The sequence below is a fragment of the Canis lupus genome, chromosome 26, assembly GCF_048164855.1.
Source record: "Canis lupus baileyi chromosome 26, mCanLup2.hap1, whole genome shotgun sequence".
Lineage (NCBI taxonomy): Eukaryota > Metazoa > Chordata > Mammalia > Carnivora > Canidae > Canis > Canis lupus.
This window is the reverse complement of record NC_132863.1, coordinates 36,696,822-36,721,943: the sequence shown is the minus strand read 5'-3', so window position 1 is coordinate 36,721,943 and position 25,122 is coordinate 36,696,822. Positions and strand designations below refer to the sequence as shown.

The following is a 25,122-nucleotide window of genomic DNA, read 5'->3' as shown; positions in this document are numbered from 1 at the left end:
GATGGTTAATTAAGCATCTGCCTTTGGCTCACGTCATGATCAGCAGAGTCAGGCTCCCTGCTCAGGAAGGAATCTGCTTCTCCTTCTCCCTCTGCCCCTCCCCCTTCAACTCATACTCATTCTCTCTCTCTCAAATAAACAAATAAATCTTTTTAAACAATTAAGTTGCTGTGTGATCAACATTAAATTAAAATGCTTAAGCTTTTAAATTATAAATGCATGCATATCCTCCTACATATCATCATCGTATAGTCTCCACAGTTGTTTTTTTTTTAAGATTTTATTTATTCATGAAAGACACAGAGAGAGAAAGGCAGAGACATAGGCAGAGGGAGAAGAAGGCTCCAGGCAGGGAGCCCGATGTGGGACTGGATCCCGAGACCAAGGATCACACCCTGAGCCAGGAGCAGGTGCTCAACCGCTGAGCCACCCAGGCATCCCTCCACAGTTTAAATATAATATCACTAGTCAGTCTTCTTTCCATAGGAGGACTATTAAAAGTATAAAACCTAAAAAAAAAAATTAAAAGGGGGTGAGGGACTAAGTGTGGTCAGATTATCTAAAACAAAATAACTCTGGTTTTTCCACTTATAACCACAGCACTTCATCAGCCTAAAACAGTAGATCCACTAAAATTATGGCTTTCTGGGTAATTTTTTAAATAGATGTTACAAGCTTAAGAGCACAATTTCTGGACATACTACAAGATACCCATAAGCATCTTATAAACACTTAATGGACAAATGGACTTTATTTGTCCATAAAAGTATAGATTGGGACATCTGGGTGGCTCAGCAGTTGAGCATCTGCCTTTAGCTCAGGACATGATCCCAGAGTCCAGGATTGAGTCCCACATCAGGATGCTTGCAGGGAACCTGCTTCTCCTCTGCCTATGTCTCTGCCCCTCTCTCTCTCTCTCTCTCTCTCTCTCTCTCTGTCTCTCATGAATAAATAAATAAAATCTTTAAAAAAAAAAAGTGTAGATAGGTCTGGGTATGACTTGATTAATTTTTAAGAAAGTCTTTGACAGGGGTGCCTGGGTGGCTCAGTCATTTAAGCATCTGACTCTTGCTTTGAGCTCAGGTCATGATCTCAGGGTCCTGAGATTTAGCCCTGAATCAGGCTCCACACTCAGCAAGGAGTCTGCCTGAGAATTCTCTCTTCCCTTCTGTCTCTATCCACACTTACTCACATTCTCTAAAATAAATAAATAAATAAATTTTTAAAGTCTTTGACATAAATTTTCTTGCTACATGAAAAAGATTTGGTACTGGAATTAACATTAGTCCTATAATTAGAGCTTGACTACTGTAACAAAGACAGACTAAGGCTCTAAAAAACCTTGAGGCAAGTTCAATTCATGTGTTCTTTTTGAAACCCAGGAATGGGACACCTGAGTGGCTCAGCAGTTGAGCGTCTGCCTTTGGCTCAGGTCATGATCCCAGGCTCCTGGGATCAAGGTCCTACATCGGGCTCCCCACAGAGAACCTCCTTCCCCCTCTGCCTGTGTCTCTGCCTTTCTGTGTGTCTCTCATGAAAAAAATAAATAAAATCTTTAAAAAAAAAAAAGAAGAAGAAGAAGAAGAAGAAAGAAAAAAAAAGAAAGAAAGAAACCCAGGAATGTTTGGGACAGGTAGCAAACCTTCTGAGGTCAGTGCCGTGAGAAAAATAACTATTTTTCCATAAAATTCCTTCACAGCAGCATATAGATCTTAACCTCTATATATCAGGTATATTCTTTCACACTTTATAGAGATATAATTCATATACCATACATTTACAGTACCCAATTCAATAACCTTTTAATATATTCAGTTATACAACCATCACCAAAATCAATTTTGGAACATTTTCATTACACAAAAAAGCAGCCCAGTATTCCTTAGCTGTTCTCTCCCCTAATCCTATTTTCTGCCATCTCATGCTACCTCTCTCCCACCTAAAGGAGACCATTACTCTTTCTGTCTCTAATGATTCATCTATTCTGGACAATTTATACAAATGGAATCATGAAATATCTAGTCCTTTGTGATTAGCTTCTTTCACTTAGTCAAAGCCTTTCAAATTCATCCATGTTATAGCATACATCAGTAGTTCATTTCTTTTTATTTGTGAATACTTAATTGTATGGAAATACCATTTATCTATTCATCAGCTGATGGACATTTAACTTGTTTCCTCTTTTTGGCTATGACGAATCATGTTACTATGAACACTTACGTCCAAGTTTTTGTGTAGTCACCTATATTCTTAAACGAGAATATCATCTGCACTGATAAGGCAAATTTTGATGATACAGGCAAAGAAACCTCTAAAATTTGCTGGTAAACAGGAAAGAGGCCAGGTTCTTTAAAAACATTTTTAAAAAACTGGAGACCAACTGTGGGATTTTAATTATGATTAATATGCTAAGCACTCTAATGGAAAAAGTGGACAACAAGCAAGAACAGATGGGTAATGTAAGCAGAGAGATGGAAACTATGAGGAAAAAAGCAAATGGGAATATCAGAAATCAAAAACACTAACAGAAATGAATGCCTTTGATGGGCTCATCAGTTGACAGGGCACAGCTAAGGAAAAAAAAAAATCAGTGAGTTTAAAGATCAATACAACTCCCAATACTGAAACGCAAAGAAAAAAAAAAAAAAAAAAAACAATATCCAAGGAAAGTGGAACAATTACAAAAGGCACATTATAGACTATAAGGGGAATACCATTTATATGAAATTCAGAAAAGGCAAAACTAGTGACTTAAAGCAGACCAGGAGCTGCCAGCTATCAGTGGACTGATTGCATAGAAGGACAAAAGAACTTCAGGGGGTGGTGGCAGTGTTTTATATCATGATTGTGGTAATGGTTACATTTGTCAAAACTCAGCAAATTTTAAACTTAAGGCTGGTGAATTTTATTATGTGTAAACTATACTTTAATAAAGCTGTCTTTTTTTTTTAATAATAAAGTTGTCTTTTAAAATCAAGTACTTAAAGTTGTGTCAGGAAAATAGCAGTACATATTGCTAATCCTGCAATAAATAATGACTGAAGATAAAATAAATTAGCTAATAAAAGAGGGCTATTTCAATAAGAAAATTTACTTTTCCTAGAGAAATTCCACAGGAAAAGCAAATTTAATATATCAGTAGCTAAAATCAAGTTTATATTTTAAAACTTTAAGGCAATAAAAATAATCTTGCAACAAAATACACAAAAATGTTACTGAAATTTCATTCATACATCAAAAACCAGGGGACACTCTAATGACCATCAATTCCAGATTTAAAAAATAAATAAATCCATACAAAAAAATACAATATGATAGTAGCAAAAATATATACAAAACATGGTTGAATATTACAAGCAATCAGAAGTTTTTTTAAAAAATCAAGTACACGGGGATCCCTGGGTGGCTCAGCGGTTTGGAGCCTGCCTTTGGCCCAGGGCACGATCCTGGAGTCCCAGGATCGAGTCCCACATCGGGCTCCCAGCATGGAGCCTGCTTCTCCCTCCTCCTGTGTCTCTGCCTCTCTCTTTCTCTGTGTGTCTATCATAAATATAAATAAATAAATAAATCTTTAAAAAAAGAAAATCAAGTACATTAGAACTGCCTGGGTAGCTCAGTTGGTTGAGCAGCCAACTCTTGATTTCGGCTGGGGTCATGGTCTAAGTCATGGGATGGAATCCTGAATCAGGCTCCAAGTTCGGGAGAAGTCAGCTAGAGATTCTCTCCCTTCCCCTGGCTCTCTCTCTCTCTAAATAAATTAATCTTTAAAAGTAAAATAAAATAAAAAGCAAATACATTACACTCATCTTTTGTAAAGCTAAAAGCAAAAACCAAACATGGCTTACGAACACGTGTGGATTTTTAAAGTTGTAAAAAGCAAGTGAATTACGGTATCTGTTACCTCTGGAACAGAAACAAAAGGACAAGATAGAAAAAAACTAAGGGAGCAGGTATACCTAACAAGTTTCCAGTTCTTAGGTTCAAGTAGTAGGTTCATAGGTGTTTTCCAAAGTATACTTCATAAGACAAATAATACATACTCCTGTTTATATAAAATATTACATAATTTTAACGTTAAATTAAAACATACTAAATATTAAGATGTTATGTTAAAAAAACAAAAAATATGTTAAGTTAATGTTAAGCAAATATATACTAAATCTAACATTTGAGCTAGATACTGTGTTGAGGGCATTCCCTTACTACTCTCATTTTAATCCCTATTTCAGCCCTCTAATACACAGAACAAATAAAAGTTCAAATTTATCCCTTTGTTACATGAAAAAATAGATATGGAGAGGTAAAATAACTCACCCAAGGTCATACATCTAGCAAGTGACAGAACTACAAATTAAATCCAACTCTTTCCAACATCAGAGCTCAAGCTCTTAATCATTTCTACCAAAAAATAAACAAATCAAATAGTTTACTTCTTTCTTCATGAAATCTGAGTGTAACTGCAGTGTCTACAGCTGTTCTAACAACTGTCTTTCAATAGAAATGGCCCAGCTCAGGATTCCAGTAAGAAGTTCTTGTTTTCCAGTCACATTAACTAGAAATTCCTACTAGCCTCTAAAAAAGAAAACAGTTAAGAATGATGTCCCCTAGGGGTCCCTGGGTGGCACACAGTGGGTTCAGCGACTGACTCTTGGTTTTGGCTCAAGGCATGATCTTGGGGTCAGAATGAATCCTACCTAGGGCCCTGCCCTCAGCACACATCTGCTAGAGATTCCCTCTCCTCCCTCTGCATCTACCGCTTCTGTGCATGCACACACACACTGCACTCTCTCTCTAACACAAATAAATTTGGGGGGGAAAAAAAAAAGGAATAATGGCCCTTACCAGGTCATCACCAATGACTACAGATTTTTGACCCATCCCTGTAAATCACCTTTAAAAAATAGTTTGAAGTATCTTCATCTTACCAATACTTTCATCTCCTAATCTAAGCAATCAGCAAGCATTTATAGTGAGTGGGGGAGAAGCAGTCAACAGAGTAACTAAAAGGGTCTGTAATGAGGAACCAGATCCATCAATCATAAAAACTTAGCTGTAAAGAACCTGTGATATTCTATAAAACAAGCAAATTGATCCTAATGAGGAAACCTGAGACTACTACCATTCCTAGTTTCCATGCTGCTTTAAAAAAAAAAAAAAAGACTGCATTTTCTAGCTTCAAATTTAAGGGATGCTATATCTAGGCAGGCAATTGATGAAATTAACAAATGTCTATTTTTCAATATATATATATGAAATACAAATCTAAAAGCAATTTCCTTAAATTGCTCAGTTTTTCAATAACAGCTACTTTATAAGATGCCCATGAGCTTGATTCATTTTAATTATAAGGCATAATAAAAGCAGAACCTATAATTAAAAGTTACCTTTAAACTTAAGTAATTAAATTTCAAACTAAACTGAAGGACAAAGATACAATCCTTATAATTTAGGAAGCCATTCATATGTTCCTAATACTTTTTTAATATCAAAGTCTATAGAAGGCTACAATAAAACTTTAGAAATCAGAATGTTAGTAAAATGTGATATAAAGGCAACTTAGTAATTATCCTGACCTTGGCAATATTTTCATTCCTTTGTCCAAGTACATAGTACTTTCATTTTCATTAAGATGACACAAAAATTGGTTTAAGAAATTTTCACTGGGATCCCTGGGTGGCTCAGCAGTTTGGCACCTGCCTTTGGCCCAGGGCACGATCCTGGAGTCCCGGGATTGAGTCCCACATCGGGCTCCAGGCATGGAGCCTGCTTCTCCCTCTGCCTCTGCCTCTCTCTCTCTCTCTCTATCATAAATAAATAAATAAATCTTTAAAAAAAAAAAAGAAAGAAAGAAATTTTCATGAAGTAAAAGAGAATGGTAAGTCTCCAGTAAGAGACTGTACTTCAAATGGTTAATTTTCAAGACCATGAGAATGATATCATCGCCTGAGAGTCCAAAACTCATGATTTTAAAACTTCTGCGGTTAAAGATGAATTTCTATTGAATAACCATACACATACTTTTACTGCTAGGGAATGTCATCTAAAAGATTAGTTCTTAAGGTATTACTGACTTCAGTGATACTTAAATTCTTCCACTGAGAATCATTTTTTAAAGCAAGTAAGAACTTAAACATTATAAAATGGAAGAAAATTAAAATTAATAGCCCCTACCAACCCACCCCTCCTCCTATCCATAACAGCATGACCATTTAACAAGATAGCAACCTACTAGAAGATAAAAGTTCACAACTTACAGAAAGAAAATGGTCTGAAATTTGCAAAGAATCAAGAGTTAGATTCTAATTCAGTGACACCACAAACTAGTTACACAATTTTGATAAATCCATTAGTCTTTCTTAAGCACCTTTCTACCATGGGTTGAAAGAACAAGATGAGACATAAAAGCCTTTTCTTTTTGAATATTACTCAGATTGGGGATGACAGAAAAAAAGTAACTGAACCTAAGGGAAAGAAAAAAATTGCAGAAAAATGGACAGAGACTTAAGTATACATAAGAAATATAAAACAATCTAACAAACATGTAATTGGAGTCACAGAAGTCAGAATGAAGGAGAAAAAAAATACTTGAGGTAATAATAGCTAAGACTTCCCCAAACCTGAGGAAAACATCAATCTACATACTGAAGGAGCTCAAAGAATCGCAAGGAAAACAAATATAAAGAAAATTAGACCTGAATACATCATAGTCAAACTCTTGAAAAACAAATAGAGAAAATCTTGAAAGCAGCCATATGGAAAGGATCATACATATACAGGAACAAGGATAAAAGTTATCTTTTCAAAAACAAGACAATGGAACAACATATTTAAAGTGCTGAGCTACTTGTCCGGTGATGACTATCTCCCCATAAGAACATGCCCCTAAGGACTTCCTCCATCTCCTGGGGAAAAGCAGAAGCACAAGACGCACCTTGTGCAGAGCCCCAATTCCTACCTCATGGAAGTGATGTGCCCCGAATGCTATAAAATCACCACCATCCTCAGCCAGGCATAAATGGTAGTTTTGCATGCTAGCTCTTCCACTGTCTTTTGTCGGCCAGCAAATAATGGGCATCTGATTCCCTCACCTCAAATTTCAGAAGTGTGTATATGTGCAAAAAAGTAAAAACTTAGTCTACCTCTGATGTCAATAATTTTATAGGTTTAGTAAAAAACTCTTTCAATTTACCAGAGTAATTGGACAACTGAGGCTATATCTTGAAGGCCATAACTGAGAATCATTCACATTTAATCCAGACATGAAAAACCTACCATTAATAAAATTAAGAATGTAATTTATGTAAGTCAATGCCTATGAGCATGGTACCTATTCTTGGCTTATAGGAACCAACCTCAAAAGTGGAAGGAAGGTTATGCCCAGACAGGCCTTAAACTCGTACATTTAGAGAACCTGGAAAAGAAATGACTTCAAATTTATAGGTCCTTCAAAGTGAAATCTGGTAAAGAGTTTGGATTGGTTTCCTAGTCTCAAAATACAAGAACAAATAAAAGACTTTAAAAGATCAATTCCATATTCTTCAGGAAAACTTCTGAACAGAAATTAATCCTTTGCCTCAAAAGTTGCTCAATAAAATATGCCCAAGGGCACCTGGCAAGCTCAGTTAGGAAAACATGCAACTCTTGATCTCAAGGTCATGAGTTCAAGCCCCACATTGGGTCTAGAGCTTACTTTAAAAAAAAAAAAAAAATGCTCGTGGCCACCTAAGTGACTGAGTCAGGTGAGCATCCAACTTTTGGTTTTGGCGTGGTGATGATCTCATGGGTTGTAAGATAGAGTCCCACAAGAGGCTCCACACTCAGCAGGAAGTCTATTTGAAGATTCTATCCCTCAGTCCTTCCCCCCACTCACACTCAGGCACTGGAGTATTCTCTCTCTCTAAAATAAATAAATCTTTTTTTTTTTTTAATGCTCAAAGCAGCTTTCATGGTTAACATATTTTTTTGCACCTCTGCTAAGAAATTAAAGATTTTTTAAAACTGTAACTTGGCCAAAGCATGAGAGGAGCCTTTTTTTTCTAATGAACTCAAGAATCAATTGTGGGACTTCTGCTTTAATCCGAGAGAATAACAAACTCTATTCTACCATGAACAGGACAAAAAATATAAGAACAAACTATATTCAGGTATCAGAGAACAGGCAGTGAAAAACTGTGGTCCCTAAGATATAGGGAAATATTTGGAGGGGAAAAGGCAACAACGTGAATCCTACCACTACCCAGGCTTTTCTGCCAGAAAACAATTTCTACATCACAGCATAGGGATAAAGAACCCCAAAAGAGCCCAGTAATTTTGAACTGACAAGACAATCATCACAGTTCAGGATGTCCCAGCTACTTAGAATCTGCAGGGAAGTTTTTCAGAGTGATTGAAAAATTGCAGGGATTGACAAACTGATCCTGAAATTTGTTATCAAAATGCAAAAGCCCTGGATTATCCAAGGCAATCATGACAAGGAAAAAAGTTGAAAGATTCACATTACTCACTCTCAAACCTTCCCATAAAAGCTATAATCATCAGGACAATATATGTGGGCAGAAGATTGGTATATAAATCAATCAATGGAACAGAAAAAAGAAAGAGATCCTAATGTACACAGTCAGTTGATTTAAGTTAGCAAGACAATGCAATGGAAAAGGGAGAGTCTTTTAAATAGACATTTTAAGCCTGATCCTCAGGGGCACCTGGGTGGCTCAGCTGTTTGGGCATCTGTCTTTGGCTCAGGTCATAGTCCTGGAGTCCTGGGATGGAGACCCTGAGTCAGGCTTCCTGCTCAGGGGGGAGCCTGCTTCTTCTGCCCCTCCCCTCTGCTGTGATCTCTCTCTCTCTTTCTCTCTCTCTCACTCACTCAAATAAAATCTTTTAAAAAATAGGGCAACCCTGGTGGCGCAGCGGTTTAGCGCCGCCTGCAGCTCAAGGCGTGATCCTGAAGACCCTGGATCAAGTCCCACGTCAGGCTCTCTTCATGGAGCCTGCTTTCTCCCTCTGTCTCTGCCTCTCATTCTCTCTCTGTGTCTCTATGAATAAATAAATTAAAAACCTTAAAAAAAAATAAAATCTTTAAAAAAATAAAATAATAAAAAATAAAAACTTATTCTCAATCCTTTCTTCACATCATACACAAAAATTAAATCAAAATGGATCACAGACCTAAATATAAAGCCAGAAGTATAAAAGTTCTACAAGAAAACACAGATCATCGTAAACTACAGGTAGGCAAAGATCTCTTAGTACATAAAAAAGCACTAACCACAAAAGAAAAAATTGATAAATTGTACTTAAGGGGCACCTGAGTGGCTCAGTGGTTGAGTATCTGCCTTTGGCTCAGGTCATGATCCCACAGTCCTGGAATCAAGTCCTGCATCAGGCTCCTCACAGGGAGCCTGCTTCTCTCTCTGCCTATGTCTCTGCTTCTCTCTTCTCTCATGAATCAATAAATAAAATCTTTATTAAAAAAATAAACTGTACTTCTTACTTTGCTATTATATATGTTTAGGAATTCTTTAGAGAAAATAATAAAAGTGCACTAATCCATAGAATGGGAGAAAATATTTGAAAAAAATTGTACATGAAAATTCAAAATGCCTATTCTTCAAAAAAAATTAAGAAAATAAAAAGGGAAGATTAAAAACATAATACTCTTAAAAAGTGAAAAGAATCTGTATACAGAATGTGTATTTTTTAAAAACTCCTACAATAACGAACTGCTCAATTCAAAAAATGAGCAGAACACTTAGACACTTCATAAAAGAGATACATGTGGTTACTAAGAAACTATTATCTATATATCATTAGACATCATGGAAATGCAAATTAAAGCCACAATGCAATACCACTACCGCCCATTAGAAGGGCTGAAATTGAAGATGTGACAATAACAAATGGGAACGATTCAAACTTGAAAGCTTTAATCTTGCAGGTGTAATATACAGTGGTACAGACAATTCAAAAAACAGTTACACAGTTTTTATAGAGGTAAGTATATACTTGGAATAGATGGGTGGCTCAGTTGGTTAAGTGTCTGCTTTCGGGTCAGGTCATGATCCAGGTCTCTGAGGCTGGCTCCCTGCTCAAAGGGGAACCTACTTCTCCCTTTGCCCCTCCCCAATTCATGCTTGTGCTCCCCCACTCTGTCTCTCTCTCCTCCCTCCCTACAATTAAAAAATAAGAATACAGGGGATCCCTGGGTGGCTTAGGCGCTTCAGCACCTGCCTTTGGCCCAGGACATGATTCTGGAGTCCCGGGATCGTCCCACATCGGGCTCCCTGCATGGAGCCTGCTTCTCCCTCTGCCTGTGTCTCTGCCCCTGTGTGTCTGTCTGTCTGTCTCTCTCTCTGTGTCTCTCTCTCTGTCTCTCATGAAATAAATAAAATCTTTAAAAAAAAATAAGCATATACTAGCTAGAATTTAAATTAAAAGTTAAAACAAATAAAAGCAGGACGCCTCGTGGCTCAGTAGGTGAGCATCTATCTTTGGCTCAGGTGATGATCCTGGGGTCCTGGGATTTTTTTTTTTTTTAAAGATTTATTTATTTATTCATGATAGACATAGGGGGAGAGAGAGAGAGGCAGAGAGAGAAGCAGGCTCCATGCAAGGACCCCGACGTGGGACTCGATCCTGGGACTCCACGATCACGCCCTGGGCCAAAGGCAGGAGCTAAACCACTGAGCTACCCAGGGATCCCGGGGTCCTGGGATTGAGTCCGACATCAGGCTCCCCACAGGGAGCCTGCTTCTCTCTATGTGTCTCTCATGAATAATAAAATCTTTAACAAATAAGTAAATAAATAAAAGCTAAGTTTTCTAACTAGAATTTAAATTAAAAATTGAAACAAAAATACTTTTTTAATAAAAAGATAAGCATACACTTAATGGAAGACCCTGCAATTACACTCCTGGGTATTTACTCAACATTGACTTGTACCTAAATGTTCACAGTGGCTTTATTCATCATAGTAGCCAAAAACAAGAAACTCAAAAGTTGTGGCAGTCACATAGAATACCACTCAACAATAAAAAGAAATTACTGATACTTACAGTAACGTGGATGTATCTAAAAAATATACTGTGCTGAATCAAATCACTTTTAATGTGACTGTGGGTAAACACAACAGGTGGGGATCCCTGGGTGGCGTGGCTTGGTTTAGAATTATTTTAATTGCAAAATACTGTAAACAACTTAAGTAATACCCATACATAGGTGTGGGCATTACATACCCATATACCCATATCCATACATATGTATGTAATACCCATATATAGTTAACTGCTTGAGTTAACTATGGTACATGCTCATGATGGAAACTATGTAAAAAACAAATGAGAAAGGGGCTGGGAAAAGAAGGGATGAGGACTGCTAAAAGAGTACAGAGTTTCATTCTAGTTAGATGAAAATGGTCTGTAGATTAATGGTGGTGATATTGGACAGCAATGTCAATGTTAATGCCACCGAACTATATGCTTAAAATTGGCTAGAATGGTTAAGTTTTATATAAATTTTACCACAATTTTTTTTAATTGTTATTTATTTATTTATGATAGTCACACAGAGAGAGAGAGAGAGGCAGAGACATAGGCAGAGGGAGAAGCAGGCTCCATGCACCGGCAGCCCAATGTGGGACTAGATCCCGGGTCTCCAGGATCACGCCCTGGGCCAAAGGCAGGTGCCAAACCACTGCGCCACCCAGGGATCCCTACCACAATTTTTTAAATGAATGAGAAAGATCCCTTTGTCATGATATGGCATTATTTCTAGGCGATATTAGTAAATGAAAACAGCAATGTGCACAAAATTTCATGTCTGTATGGATTCTCAGTATATATACCTATTAAATTTGACCTATTTAAACAAGAAACAGCAAAGTGTAAAAGGGTATATACAACATGCTATACACCTTTTGGGAAGGAAGGAGGGAAGGAGGGAGGAAAGGAAAAGGAAAGGAAGTTAAAAAAAAGAAGGGAGGGAGGGAGGAAGGAAGGGAGGGAATAAATACATACTTTATATCTGTTGGCCATTACCAAAAGAAATACAGGGAGGGATGAACCCAAAATAGTGAGGCTGGTTACCTATGAGAAATAGGGGAAACGATACACAAGGGAAGTATATCTTTTGCATACTTTTAATTTTTAAAAGTGTTTTCTATGAATCAAAATGAGAAGGAGCATTTAAAAAAAAGAAACCTGGGGGCACATGGGTAGTTAGTCAGTTAAGCAATCGACTCTTGATTTCAGCTCAGGTCATGATCTCATGGTCATGAGTTCAAGCCCCAAGTTGGGCACCAATTTCAGCTCAGGTCATGATCTCAGGGTCATGAATTCAAGCCCCAAGTTGGGCACCACACTGGGCATGGAGCCCACTTAAAAAGGGCAGGGGCCGGGGATCCCTAGGTGGCTCAGTGGTTTGGTGCCTGCTTTCAGCCCAGGGCGTGATCCTGCAGTCCTGGGATCGAGTCCCACATCAGGCTTCCTGCATGGAGTCTGCTTCTCCTCTGTCTGTGTCTCTGCCCCTCTCTCTCTCTCTCTCCTTCTCTCTCTCTCTCTCTGCCTCTCTCTCATGAATAAACAAAATCTTTAAAAAAGGGAGGGGGCAGGGGCTGCTGGGGGGGTGGCGGTGGGGATGTGCCTGGGTGGCTCAGTCAGTTAAGCATCCTAATCTTGGTTTGGGCTAAGGTCACATCGACAGGGTGGAAGGATGGAGCGGTGCATCAGGCTTCACGCTCAGCAGGGAGTCCGTTTAAGATTGCCTTCCTCTTCCTCTGCTCCTCCTCCTACCCCTTCCACTGCTTGCACTAGCATGCCTGCTCTCTCTTGCTCTCTAAATCTTTTTTTAAAAAATGAAAAAGAAATGAACCTAATTTCATTCAAATGAATACCTTAACTACCTTATGCAGAAAGTTGGAATGGCTAGTGAAAGTGGGGAAGGAAGGGAAAGCAAGAAAGGAAGGAGGAAGGGCTGATTCAAGAAATTTAAGAATGCAGTATTTTTTATTCATTGTCAGTCTTTGTGCAGGATGGCTGTAAGGCAGTGAAGAACTGGATATAAACTCTCCACTTTAAGTAAGTTTGTTTACTGTGGTAAAATGGGCAAAGTGACTCTGAAATTATTTGAGATGTATTATAGGATAGAGCAAATGAGTAAACACAATGACAATGTTGGAAGCCAAGGTTTCTCACAGCACAAAAAGGGACATAAAAATATGAAAAAGTACCAAGAATGAGGTCTACAGACAGGGAGTGAAGCTGGACATACTGATATAAACTCATGATTTCTCAACTATGTATATGCTCGTTGCTATGAATGTGTTTATGTACAAGTATGTTTATGCATGCACATGTGTGTATAAACATGCATATTTTACTAGCTCTGTCCATGGAAAGGGAGAACCCATGAGCAATGAGAATACCTCCCCTTACCCCTGCAAGATCTTAGTCTCTGATACTATTCTCCACACAAGGACATGGAGATTGATTAAGATTTCCACTTTCTAATGCTTAAATCTTTATTTAAAAAAAAAAAAAAGAAAGAAAGAAAGAAAGAAAAAAAAAAGACTTCCACTTTCTAAACCTAGGGCATTTGGAGCACCAAAATAATTAGGTAATGAATTTATCAATTAAAAACCTAGGAATTCATGAGTCCAAACTGATAAATAGGGCTCTTGATTACAGAATAATGTAAGGACTGACTGGTAGTATGAAGGGAATGCCAGAATCAAAAAATAACCATTTTGGAACCAACACAGTGAAAAATAAGATCAGAGAGGAGTCATCAATGAATGCTAAATCTAGGGCAAATTGTGATGAGAACCATGGTATTTGCATGGTCTCCCCACAAAATGCTTATTGACTGGAAGGAAAATAAACTATACAATGGAGAAACCTAGCAGTATCTTGGCCAAGTAATCAATGTTAACATCACAAGTGGGGACAGAAGATATCCTATGTCTCCAGAAGTTGTGCATCTTTCTCAGGATACCACATTACCTATACAATATTTCAGCCAAGAACGCACAATCTCCATCTAATTGTAAGGAAATTTCAGAAAAACATTAAATGAAGAACATTCTATTAAAAGGGAGGGAAAGGCTGTATTCTTCAAAAATGTTAATGTCATAAAAGACAAAGGCTATGGGAATATTCCAGGAAAAAGAAGGCTAAAGAGAAATAAATACAGTAAATGCAATACCCAACCCTAGACTGGATTCTGTACAGGAAGCAAAGGAAATGCTGTTAACAGACTTTATTAGGTCAACTGAACAAACTGGAAGACAGACCATACATTTGTGCCAGAGGCCATTTATGAAGTTGATAAGTATATAATAGTTATATAAGAGAATGACCCTATTCTTAAGGAATACAGCAGTATTAGCAGAAAGAAGATCAATATATATAACTTACCCTCAAATAGTTCAGAAAAAAACTATGCGTGCATAAGGAAGGAAAGAGAGGGAAGGAAAGAGTGAGAACATGCATGGATGCAAATGATAAACAAGTAGATAAATCTAGCAAAAGGATATCTAGATATTCTTTATTTTTTGTAACTTCTGTAAATTAGAAATGACTCCCAAATAAAGAGGTTTATCTTTTTCTTGTTAATAAATACCATGGAGATAGTTATCTAGTATGTTCAGAATATAATGGGAACATACCATGATTAATTAAAGGATTTTATAGGGAAACGGCAAGAGCTGAGACCAGAGGCTTACACAGATTCCCAGATAAAGAACTGTTTCAAATGTCAGAGAAGGGAGTTTGTACTTTTATTTTCTGTAAGCTAGGGAATGGAAACACAAAGCTAAGAGTAGAACTGAGGCTTAATTAAAAGGGACATACTTAAGGAAATTTTCTAAGCAAAATTTCAAATGCTAGAAACAAGGAGTAAAGAGATATGTGAACAAACACAAGCAGGAAATTATAGGATCTTGGCCTAGGAAGCTAAGATACTAGCAGAAAGTGGTACAAATACAGGAGACATGAAAACAGAAAATCAGATAAGGCCTGTTTACTAAATCTCTAATACTCAAAGGGATGGGGGGAGTAGTTCAAAGATGACTCAGATTTCAAGCAGAGCTAACCAAAAGAGGAATCCCTGGGTGGCTGAGCGGTTTGGTGCCTGCCTTCAGCCCAGGGCATGATCCCGGAGTCCTGGGATCGAGTCCCATATCCAGCTCCCTGCATGGAGTCTGCTTTTCCCTCTGGTTGTGTCTCTGTCTCTGTGTGTGTCTCTCTCTATGTCTCTCATGAATAAATAAAATCTTAAAAAAAAAAAGAGCTAATCAAAAGAATGATGGTGCTACTAACAAAAATAAATTTAACTAAGCAAAGTGTAACTGCTTTCTTGGCTATCAAATGATCTTTTCAATTCTCATTTCTCCTATCCTGGTGCAACAGGAGTTAGGAGAGGAGTTCAATAAGATGTTATATGCCAGCACAAGCAATCTGAGGAAACTAGTCTTTACGAGGTAAAATAATAAAAATAAGTGGAACTGATTCAGATTTTGAATAAACACCATTAAAGCATTCACACATAAGGGAAAAGTTGAGTGGGAGGGTAGTGTCTCATATTAAACTGTAACATACAGTTTGCTTCCTCCCCCAAAAAAGTTTGTATATATACACATACATATGAATATACATATATATATTCACTCATTTCAAGACCATTCAGACACTCAACTAATGTTATCACTAACGAGAAAAACATGAGAGACACCTGAGTAGCTCCGTCAGCTAAGCATCCAACTCTTAGTTTAGGCTCAGGTCATGATCTCAGGGTCACTGGATCAAGCCCTGTGTGGGGCTCAGCACTCAGCAGGGAGTCCGCTTGAAGATTCTCTCCCTCTGCCCCTCCCCCACACTCACACACTCTAATAAATCAATAAAACGTTTAAAAAAAAGAGAGAAAAGCATGAAATAAAACACAAGTTTAAGATTAAATCATTAAAGAAAGGTCCATATCTTCAGAGGGTAAAGACAGAAAATAGCAAAGGATCAAATCAAAGTAAAAGTGAATTACCTGGCTAACCAGTCAAATGACGTTCAAGCAGGAGCTTATTTTTATTGGTCTGTGACTCCACTGTTCAGCAAGTATTTTGATCCTGAAAACAAAAAAAGGGGGGGGGAAGGGGATGGTGTTGAATTTTATTGCCCTTTCTTAATATAAGGTAACAGTCACATACAAATTAACCTTTCCCATGATTCCCTTCTCTGGACATATGAAACAAGCAAAAACAAAACATGCTATATCAAGTACAAGCCTCTTCCTAGGAATTTGAGGTGATGCCTTAGTCATATAATACCATTTCTGCTTAAAAGTCAGGTATGGCATATACAATATATACCCTGCCAGTTAATAAACATGAATAATCCAAAATAGCAGTTGAGGAAACCAACTCCAAATCCTGACAAGTAATCTAACCAGATGGGTAGTATGATTTTGGGGTGTCCCCACCTGTCCAAAAAGAATGCTCACCAAATAACAATTAAAAACAATACTGAGGGGTGCCTGGGTGGCTCAGCTCAGGTCCTTCAGCTCAGGTCCTGATCTCAGGATCCTGAGATAGAGCCCACTCATCAGTCTCCCTGCTCAGTGGTTAAGTGTGCTTCTGCTTTTCCCTCTGCCCTACCCACGCCCCGCTCGTGCACTCACACACACTCTTCCTCTCAAATAAATATTTTTTTAAAAAAAACAGTATCAGAGTGCCTGGGTGGCTCAGTTGGTTAAGTTTCTGCCTTTGGCTCAGGTCATGATTCCAGGGTCCTGACATAGAGCCCCACAATGGGCTCCCTGCTCAGCAAGGAGCCTGCTTCTCCCTTTCCCTCTGCCTGCCTCTCCCTCTGCTAGTGTGCTCTCTCTTACCCGTCAGATAAATAATTTCTTTTTAAAAAACAAAAACTTATCAATTATCCTGGCAGAAGTTAATGCTTAAATACTCAAGTCCAAAAAGATAAATATCTACTGGATGGATGGATGGATGGATGGATGGATGGATGGATGGAGCAAGGAAGGACGGAAAAAAAAAAGGAAAAGAAAAGAAAAAAAATGCCACGGAAGTTTTCTCCCCCCTCAGGAAAAGACTGCATCTGAGTCACTAATAAATATTTTTAAGTAGAGGAGGAAAATGAGGGGCAACTCTTTAAAAATATCTGCAATAAAATAATGAACATATAAATTGCTTTCTTGCACTAGAGGAAATGTGAAACAGCCTATGGTGCAACAAGAAAGTGAGCCAATAAAACATTCATCTTCACTATGAACTTTCAAATGTAACAATAAAACAACAATCTACCTATCACTAATTCTAGTGGTGTGTATAAATATCAAAACAACCATAGCCATAACAATACCCTAAAGTCCATGCTAGAATTGACAGGTCTGTTGGGAAGGGGCAGAAGAAAAAATGATGTATTTACAAGTTCCCTATTACAGCCATGACTAATCCATACAGAATATATAGGAATAACCAGCCACAATCTAGCTACATCATGTGAAGGGTTTGTTGCACTTTTGAAACCCAATTTAAGGTGAGAAAATTGATGAGTGGGAAGGAAGCTGATCATATGTTGTTCACAAAGGAAAAGGAGGAAAATCCAAGTAGTGTATAAATGCCATACAATTACAATCTAAAAAAGAGCTATTATATCTAACATATCTATTTCTAATTACAGTATAGTTTCCAGCTTATAAATGAGATGTCAAAAGAAAGCTAGTTCTTGGAATATAACCTCCAATCCACAATAATTACCTATTAGTTTATGGTTTAAAGAGCAGAAGCTCTGGAGTCCACCAAATCTAGGCTCAATTCTCAGCTTTCATTTACCAGCTAGGTACCAACTTGAAGACTTCTTTGAGCCTTAGATTTCTCATTATAAAATGGGAATCACACTTCTCAAGGCTCTTACGAAGATTAGTTGAAAATGCTTGAGACACTTACCTGTACCTGATGCATAAATGCTCAATAAATTAAAGGGCACCTGGTGGCTCAGCTGGTTAAACATCTGCCTTCAATTCAAGTCATGATCCCAGAGTCCTGGGATCGTGCCCCACGTCAGGCTCCCTGCTTCTCCCTCTCCCCACCACTCACGCTCTCTCTCGCTCTCTCTCAAATAAAATATTTTTAAAAATTAATTAATGAAAACTATTATTAGTCAACAAATGACAATATGACATCTAACAAGAATGTACAAGCACATTCAAATAAAAAATAGGAAAAATTACAATCATTAGTTTTAGTGTTTAAATGAATTGTTTTATTACTTGAATTTTATATCTAATTTAATTAGAGGAAGGTAAAGGAGGGAAAGCAAGCAGAATTTCCATAAAGAAAGCCCAAGTTCTTCTAGCTAGTTTTAAATCAGGTTTCATTTCAGAAATGGTTCTTTTGCTGTTGCTTCTTTTTATGGGGAAGAAGGAAGGCTGTGAGGTAAGGTTAGTACCTATAGAACAAGAGGGATGGGTAGGAAAAGGTATTTGAGTCAGAATGTACCTAGTACCATAAGCAGGAAACAAGTACCTCATACGAAGGATAGGTATGAGAGCCCACATTAATACAAGTATTACACTGCTGGTGAGAACTACCCAAAGGAGTGCTGACCCAAGCTAATCCGTACCCCATAACCCCCAGGATCCAAAGAAACACCATTTACGAAATTTTCCCCTCCCAGGAGATGTGCAGTTGGACTACAAGTGGTCCCCAAAAAGTCACAGATCAATGATGGCTTGCCTACCAAGACCTCAGAAGGGGTAGATTGGCTAAAAAAGTACTATACACTAGGGGTGTCTGGCTGGCTCAGTCAGACAAGCATGTGACTCGATCTCAGGGTTGTGAGTTTGAGCCCCAAGCTGAGTGTAAAGAGAACTTAAAAAATAAATACATAGAAAGTATTATACACTAGGATCCTGTAAGGTATGTGACCTAAGAAAACTGCAGTTATCTAAACCAAGATTCTGCAAAGCCAACAGTCCTAGCAGATTTCTTAGGGCTGTATTTTTTACCTTTAACAAAAATAAGCATATTCTTACCCCTTTTCATAATTTGGACTTCTGTCCATCACAAAACAAAAATAACAATAACAAAAACTACATGACATGTCCCTAAGATACTAAATATGGGGAGGGAAGAGAGGTTAATTTTTCTACTGGAATTGACAAAAAATGTGACTGAGGAGATCCACATTATCAAAACTTGCATCAGTAGAAATCTAATGGGGAAGAAAAAAAATCAAACTGAGCTTTGTTAATAGCTAGTCTGAGAAGATGTGCCTTCAGGCCAGAACAAAGAATCAAACTGGGGGAGGGGAGATGACAGAGAAGAAAATCCAAACCATATAATGCTAATGCTTGGGGAACACCAACTGGGCAAAAAAAGAGGCCACTGAATATCATGAACATGTTTTTCTTTTGCTGTTGAAAATGGAAGGGGGACAAGGACTCTACTATTAATCATATTAAACTCACTATTCCTGCCATGCTGCTATGGGTAGCGTTCCCAGGGACTCCTTCCTCAGTTCCCTAAAACTCAGAGATGGGGAATTACCATCTCTGGGAAAAGTCTGCATTGCCCCCTTATCTCCAAAACACAACAGAATAAGTTTACCCATCAATTTCAAGTTAAAGGTTACATAATATTGGTGTAAATGAAACATCATTTTGCAGTGGAGATTATTTAATCAAATATATCATTTTCTTCAAAACTGTAACAACAGATTTTCTTTGCAACAATTAACAGCAACAAATCTGTAGCTATGCTGAAAGGGAAAAACCAAATATAAGTAAAAAATCATACGAAAATTTAAAATTACTTCTAGGGGTGCCACTTTTGGAACTGTGTAAAGTTAGTTTAAAAGAAATTTGGGGGAGGGCAGCCGGGGTGGCTCAGAGGTTTAGCGCTGCCTTCAGCCCAGGGCATGATCCTGGAGACCAGGGATCGAATCCCAGGTCGGGCTCCCTGCACGGAGCCTGCTTCTTGCTTTGCCTGTGTCTCTGCCTCTGTGTGTGTGTGTGTGTGTGTGTGTGTGTGTGTGTGTGTGTGATGAATAAATAAAATCTTTAAAAAAAAAAACTGGGGGGGGGGGGGGGCCTGGGTGGCTCAGTCAGTTAAGCCTCTGCCCTTGGTTCAGGCAGTGATCCTAAGGCCCTGGGATCAAGTCACACATCCAGCTCCCTGCTCCCCAGGGAGTCTGCCTCTCCCTCTTCTTCTGCCTGCCATTCCCCCAGCTTGAGTGTGTTCTCTTGTGTTCTCTGTGTCAAATAGATAATATATAAAATACTTTTTTAAAAAAATTTTAAAGGAGGGATCCCTGGGTGGCGCAGCGGTTTGGCGCCTGCCTTTGGCCCAGGGCGCGATCCTGGAGACCCGGCATCGAATCCCACGTCGGGCTCCCGGTGCATGGAGCCTGCTTCTCCCTCTGCCTGTGTCTCTGCCTCTCTCTCTCTCTCTCTCTCTCTCTCTCTCTCTGTGTGTGTGTGTGTGACTGTCATAAATAAATAAAAATTTTAAAAAAATTTTTTTTAATTTTTTAAAGGAAAAAAATTTTACTATTACTTAGACCATTATTACGTATTTTAGTAAACAATAAGTAAAACTATATTCAGTTATTCAGTACCCAACTTGTACATTAGTAATATATTGATGACAAACTTTTGAAATATCATCATTTTTTGACAAAGGCAGGAATTCTTTCAAATTATAGCATATACAGGTCTAGTAAATAAGGATAGGGTTAAAAAAAAACTAACACTGTATTACTACTTATCTCATGATATATACTAGAAAGGACTAAGCTAATATATACTAATTTCTTCTATGTAGTCATTTAGTAAGTTACGACCTGAAATTTTAAATGATGCAGTGAAAACAGAAGCTTTGCTTTCAGAAAACCTACATTTTGGAAATCCAGCTTCTTGAAGGAACTTTCAAGAAGAGACATTTAAATCAACTGAATGTTTCCTGTGCACCTAGGAGATGCCAGGTGTTGTACTGGCCTGCAGGAAGTATGAGCAAAATATGGTACCTATCACTAATTATAAAAGGAGAAGCAGGTATCAATAGCCCAAAATGCAACTAACTATGTTCACTCAGCAAATATTTGCTGAGCATCCACTCACTTCATGGCACCAGACACCAGGGATACAAAGAAGAACCAGAAGTTGTAGAGTCCAATGAGAATATTTTTCGTAGGCCTGCTGTGGTCATTATAAAGCAGAGCAAACCCAAAACTATTTACTTCAGCAGGAAGAGGGAGAGAGAATACTAGTGAAATTCAAATGTATAGATAATTTCTACAATTACTTTTCAGTTATGATAACTAAAATCCTTTCTTTATAACAAAAGACAAAGGCAAAGAAAAAAAGTTTTGTAAAAAGTTAGCCATTTGTGTAAAACTTACATGAGACACAGGAAATATTAATGGGGTATATTTAAAGGTTGCTGAGAATGAAAGCTATTTTTTACTCAACATATCCAGGAAACTATGCCATTCACTTTGCTTACACAACAATACTATCCACTGATGAACAATGGCAGCAAATATAACCATTCTGCATTTTTAAAATTACCTTGAGATTAAGGAAAAAACTAAAAAATCCAGTTGGCAGACCAGTTTATTAACAAGTCCCCATATCTTTGACTGAGTTGTAGTTAGTACTAACATGGTTACCAGAACAGTCAAGCAAGCAAGTTGCTTGCCCGTGCTTGTTCTGCCTCCCTCTCCCCCAACCCCACCCCGCCCGCTCTTGGAAAAACTGCATGCAGTGCTGCACGATCACACAAAATAAATACAGGAAAGGGGGTGGGAGGATTGGGTGGGGAGCTGAGCCGAGGCTCTGGGCTCCACCAGTGGAAGGCGTTCCACAAGAATTGCTACAGGGTCAAAAGTTTACAGTGGTTTCAATTTCACCTTTTAGCAGCCAATCAGAAAACAGAGACAGCACACTGACCCCTCAGGCTGCAAATGAACATTAACTCATTGGCTACCAGGATTGCATTTGTTCCCTTTTATTGGTAGGCTTTCCTTTTTTGATTTTTCTCCTCCTTTTTTGAGGGCGGTGGGGAGAGGCAAAGAACATTTTAAGTTCAAGATGACAATTTTCACTTAAGACCATGTATTTTAAACAGGTATGTAAGGGAAGAAATGATCGAGTAATTATCTTTCTCCTTGAAACCAGTTTCTTTATCCTGTAATATCTAACAGGCTAATCATTAATGCTGGTATCAAATCAAGACAAAGAGTGAACTTACATAGGTTAGAGATTGCAATTCTAAGAACAATTTATAACATCATGAAACATGATGTTGGTTGTGAAACTAATATTGCACTCTCTGTTAACCAGAATTTAAATAAAAATGTATAAAGAAAAGATGTTTTGTCTCAAGTGAATGCTTTAAAAATAACTCAGATAATGAAAACATTTAAGTATTTATCTACATCCCAATTTATTTGCATAAATTCCCCACCTCTTCTCCAAATCACTAATATAAACATGCAACACGCCTGTCCTTTTCATACTCTGCATCTACCAAAATGCAGGTAACAGCTCCTAAGGTTTAAGATTTCCTTTCTCATATTTCACCTTTCCAAACACTTCAGTACCAAGGAGTGATCTTTTGTGCAATAAACTCAAGAGTGAACCCTTTGGCAATACACACAACTGCTCCCTAATTCATTCATTCATTCATTCATTCATTCATTTTATGTAAATCTCCTAGGAATGCAGTAAACTAAACTCACTAAACTAATCCATTAAATACTGTTTTCAACATTCAAAATTTAACATTGAGCAAGGGTAAAATGAAGATCTGTACCCTTACACACCTTAACTATGCTATATTTAAAAATTAAATTTCTTTGAAGCATTACATAATAAAAATGAAACAGCTGCTCTATCAAAATGATCAATTAAATCCTACAGAAGCCGATGTGTGAATCAGTAGTTAGCAATATTGCTCATTAATACAAGGTGGTTGAGTTTTAGCAGTATTACTGACTTAAATTTAAGCTTCTATTTAGAAGCCCCTGTAGGCACTAACACTGCCTAAGAAAATTATTTCATGTAAGATATTTATTTTCTTATCCCAACCAGAAAAATTAAGAAAGTAGTTGTTTCTGAACACCCAAAGATAACCAATATACAAAAGTGCCTTACTTAATATACAACCGCTAAATGACTTCAAAATAAATCCATAGTGTATAAAGTTTCCAAAGCAACTTAATGTCAGTTAAGGCAGTAAAAAAAAGAAACTTGATATTGATAAAGTTTTTTTTTTAATTCAGCATTAAAACAAGTAATTTTCTAGTAACAACTCACAAGACTTCATGATATTTATGCATATTTGATTTAAAAATCTGTATGTTTAAAATCTAGTAGTTTTTATTTTAAACGTGGCTGGCAGAAGCGCCTTTTATATATTAAATTAGAGGAGTGCTCTGTATATCTTCTTTTTACAAGATGGCCTCATTTTGAAAGAAAATGGATGCGATAAAATTTTACATCAAGTCAGCATGTTAGCAAGAAGCTTTTTTGTGTGTTCTGAATTTGATTAATACAAGCCAAGGTCACTTCCTGAAAGATGCCTACCATTGCAGCTGCAGGCAAACCAGGCTCCCAAGTTAAGGACAGGGGGGAAGGGAATGGATGATGGCATTCATTAACACTAAGATAAACTTCCATCTTCAGTAGCAGCTATATAAGAAGGGGGCAGCATGAAGATCCCAGAATTTCTGCCACATAAAGATTAACATATTTCTAGTCACTGATATTTAAAAATAGAAATTTAATTCATTATATATAATGCTCATATCAAAATTATGTCAAAGATATCCTCAGGGGACCGCCCGGGGTGGCGGCTCAGCATTTAGCCTCGCCTTCAGCCCAGAGCATGGAGTCTCAGGATCAAATACCCATTGGGCTCCCTGCATGGAGCCTGCTTCTCCCTCTGCCTGGTCTCTGCCTCTCTCTCTCTCTCTCTCTCTCTCTCTCTGTCTCTCATGAGTAAATAAATAAAATATTAGAAAAAAAAAAGATATCCTCAGGGCGCCTGGCTAGCTCAGTAGGTAGAGCATGGGATTCTTGATCTAGGGATTGGGAGTTCCAGCCCCACAGTCTCTACACAGTCTCACCCACAGTGGGTGTAGAGATTACTTAAAAATTAAAATCTTTCAATAAATAAATAAATACATAGATATCTTCATTGCTACAATGCATTAAAACATTTCAGGGCACCTGGGTGGCTCAGTCGGTCAAGCACTTACCTTTGGCTCACATCATGACTGGGGTCCTGGGATGGAGCCCTGCATCTGGCACCCTGCTCAGTAAGGAGTCTGCTTTCCCCTCTCCCTTTGATCCTCCTCCCTCCATCATGCTCATGCTCTCTCTCTCAAATGAATAAATTTTAAAAAGAAATCTTTAAAAAAGTATTTTTCACTACTAATACTATATAAATCATCTAATACCAAATACTGATGTAATCTTAGCATTAACACAGTAAGACCTGTAGACAAAATGGCCTACAAAGAAAAGAAACAGGCCCTTGAAGAAAATAAAATCAGAGATTCAAGCTCTCTCATCTAAAAATCAAGGGTAGCTAGTCATAAAAGTAGAAATCCAAAACAAAATCCTATGTTACAAAATACTCACTAAAGTTTTGTGCTGAAATTCAATTAATTTTCCTCTTACCAACATTAATACAAGTATTATTGTTTCTATGCTCAAAAAAACAAACATCAAAATATACATGACCGCCAATTAGCACAAACCCTCTCTGAATAATTTAACAGAATGATTTAATTGAGTAATTACTTACTATGCATAGCTAGGAAACCATACTAAGTTACTTTGCCTGTAGCTCCATGAGATCCTATATACATTTCAACTAACTAGATAAACTATTAAGTAGAATAAGGAAATCTATATACTCATTTTCTAATTTTCTATTTAACCTTGAATAAATTAAATTGATTTTGTGTGCTTGTTTTTCCTACCTACCAAATGGAGTCATGCTTGAGCTATGGCATTCTAGAGACATATAAATCAGCAAATCACCTCTGTATTTTTACTGGCTATATAATAAACACAACATCTATTTTTTAATCAGCATGTTCAAAAGACATG

General features: G+C 37.6%; 1 protein-coding gene across 6 annotated transcripts in view; it reads right to left on the bottom strand.

Moving 5' to 3' along the window:
• The window catches only part of NCOA3 (nuclear receptor coactivator 3), a 145,184-nt gene that overhangs the window by 57,597 nt on the left and 62,465 nt on the right, over positions 1–25,122 (bottom strand). For 5 of the 6 annotated variants that reach the window (XM_072801352.1, XM_072801351.1, XM_072801357.1 and 2 more), the window contains one exon: positions 16,030–16,111. The exons of the other annotated variant lie outside the window; for it this stretch is intronic. The gene's annotated coding sequence lies outside the window, so the exon portion shown is untranslated. The remainder of the gene's footprint in view (positions 1–16,029; positions 16,112–25,122) is intronic. 6 annotated transcript variants of the gene reach the window in all.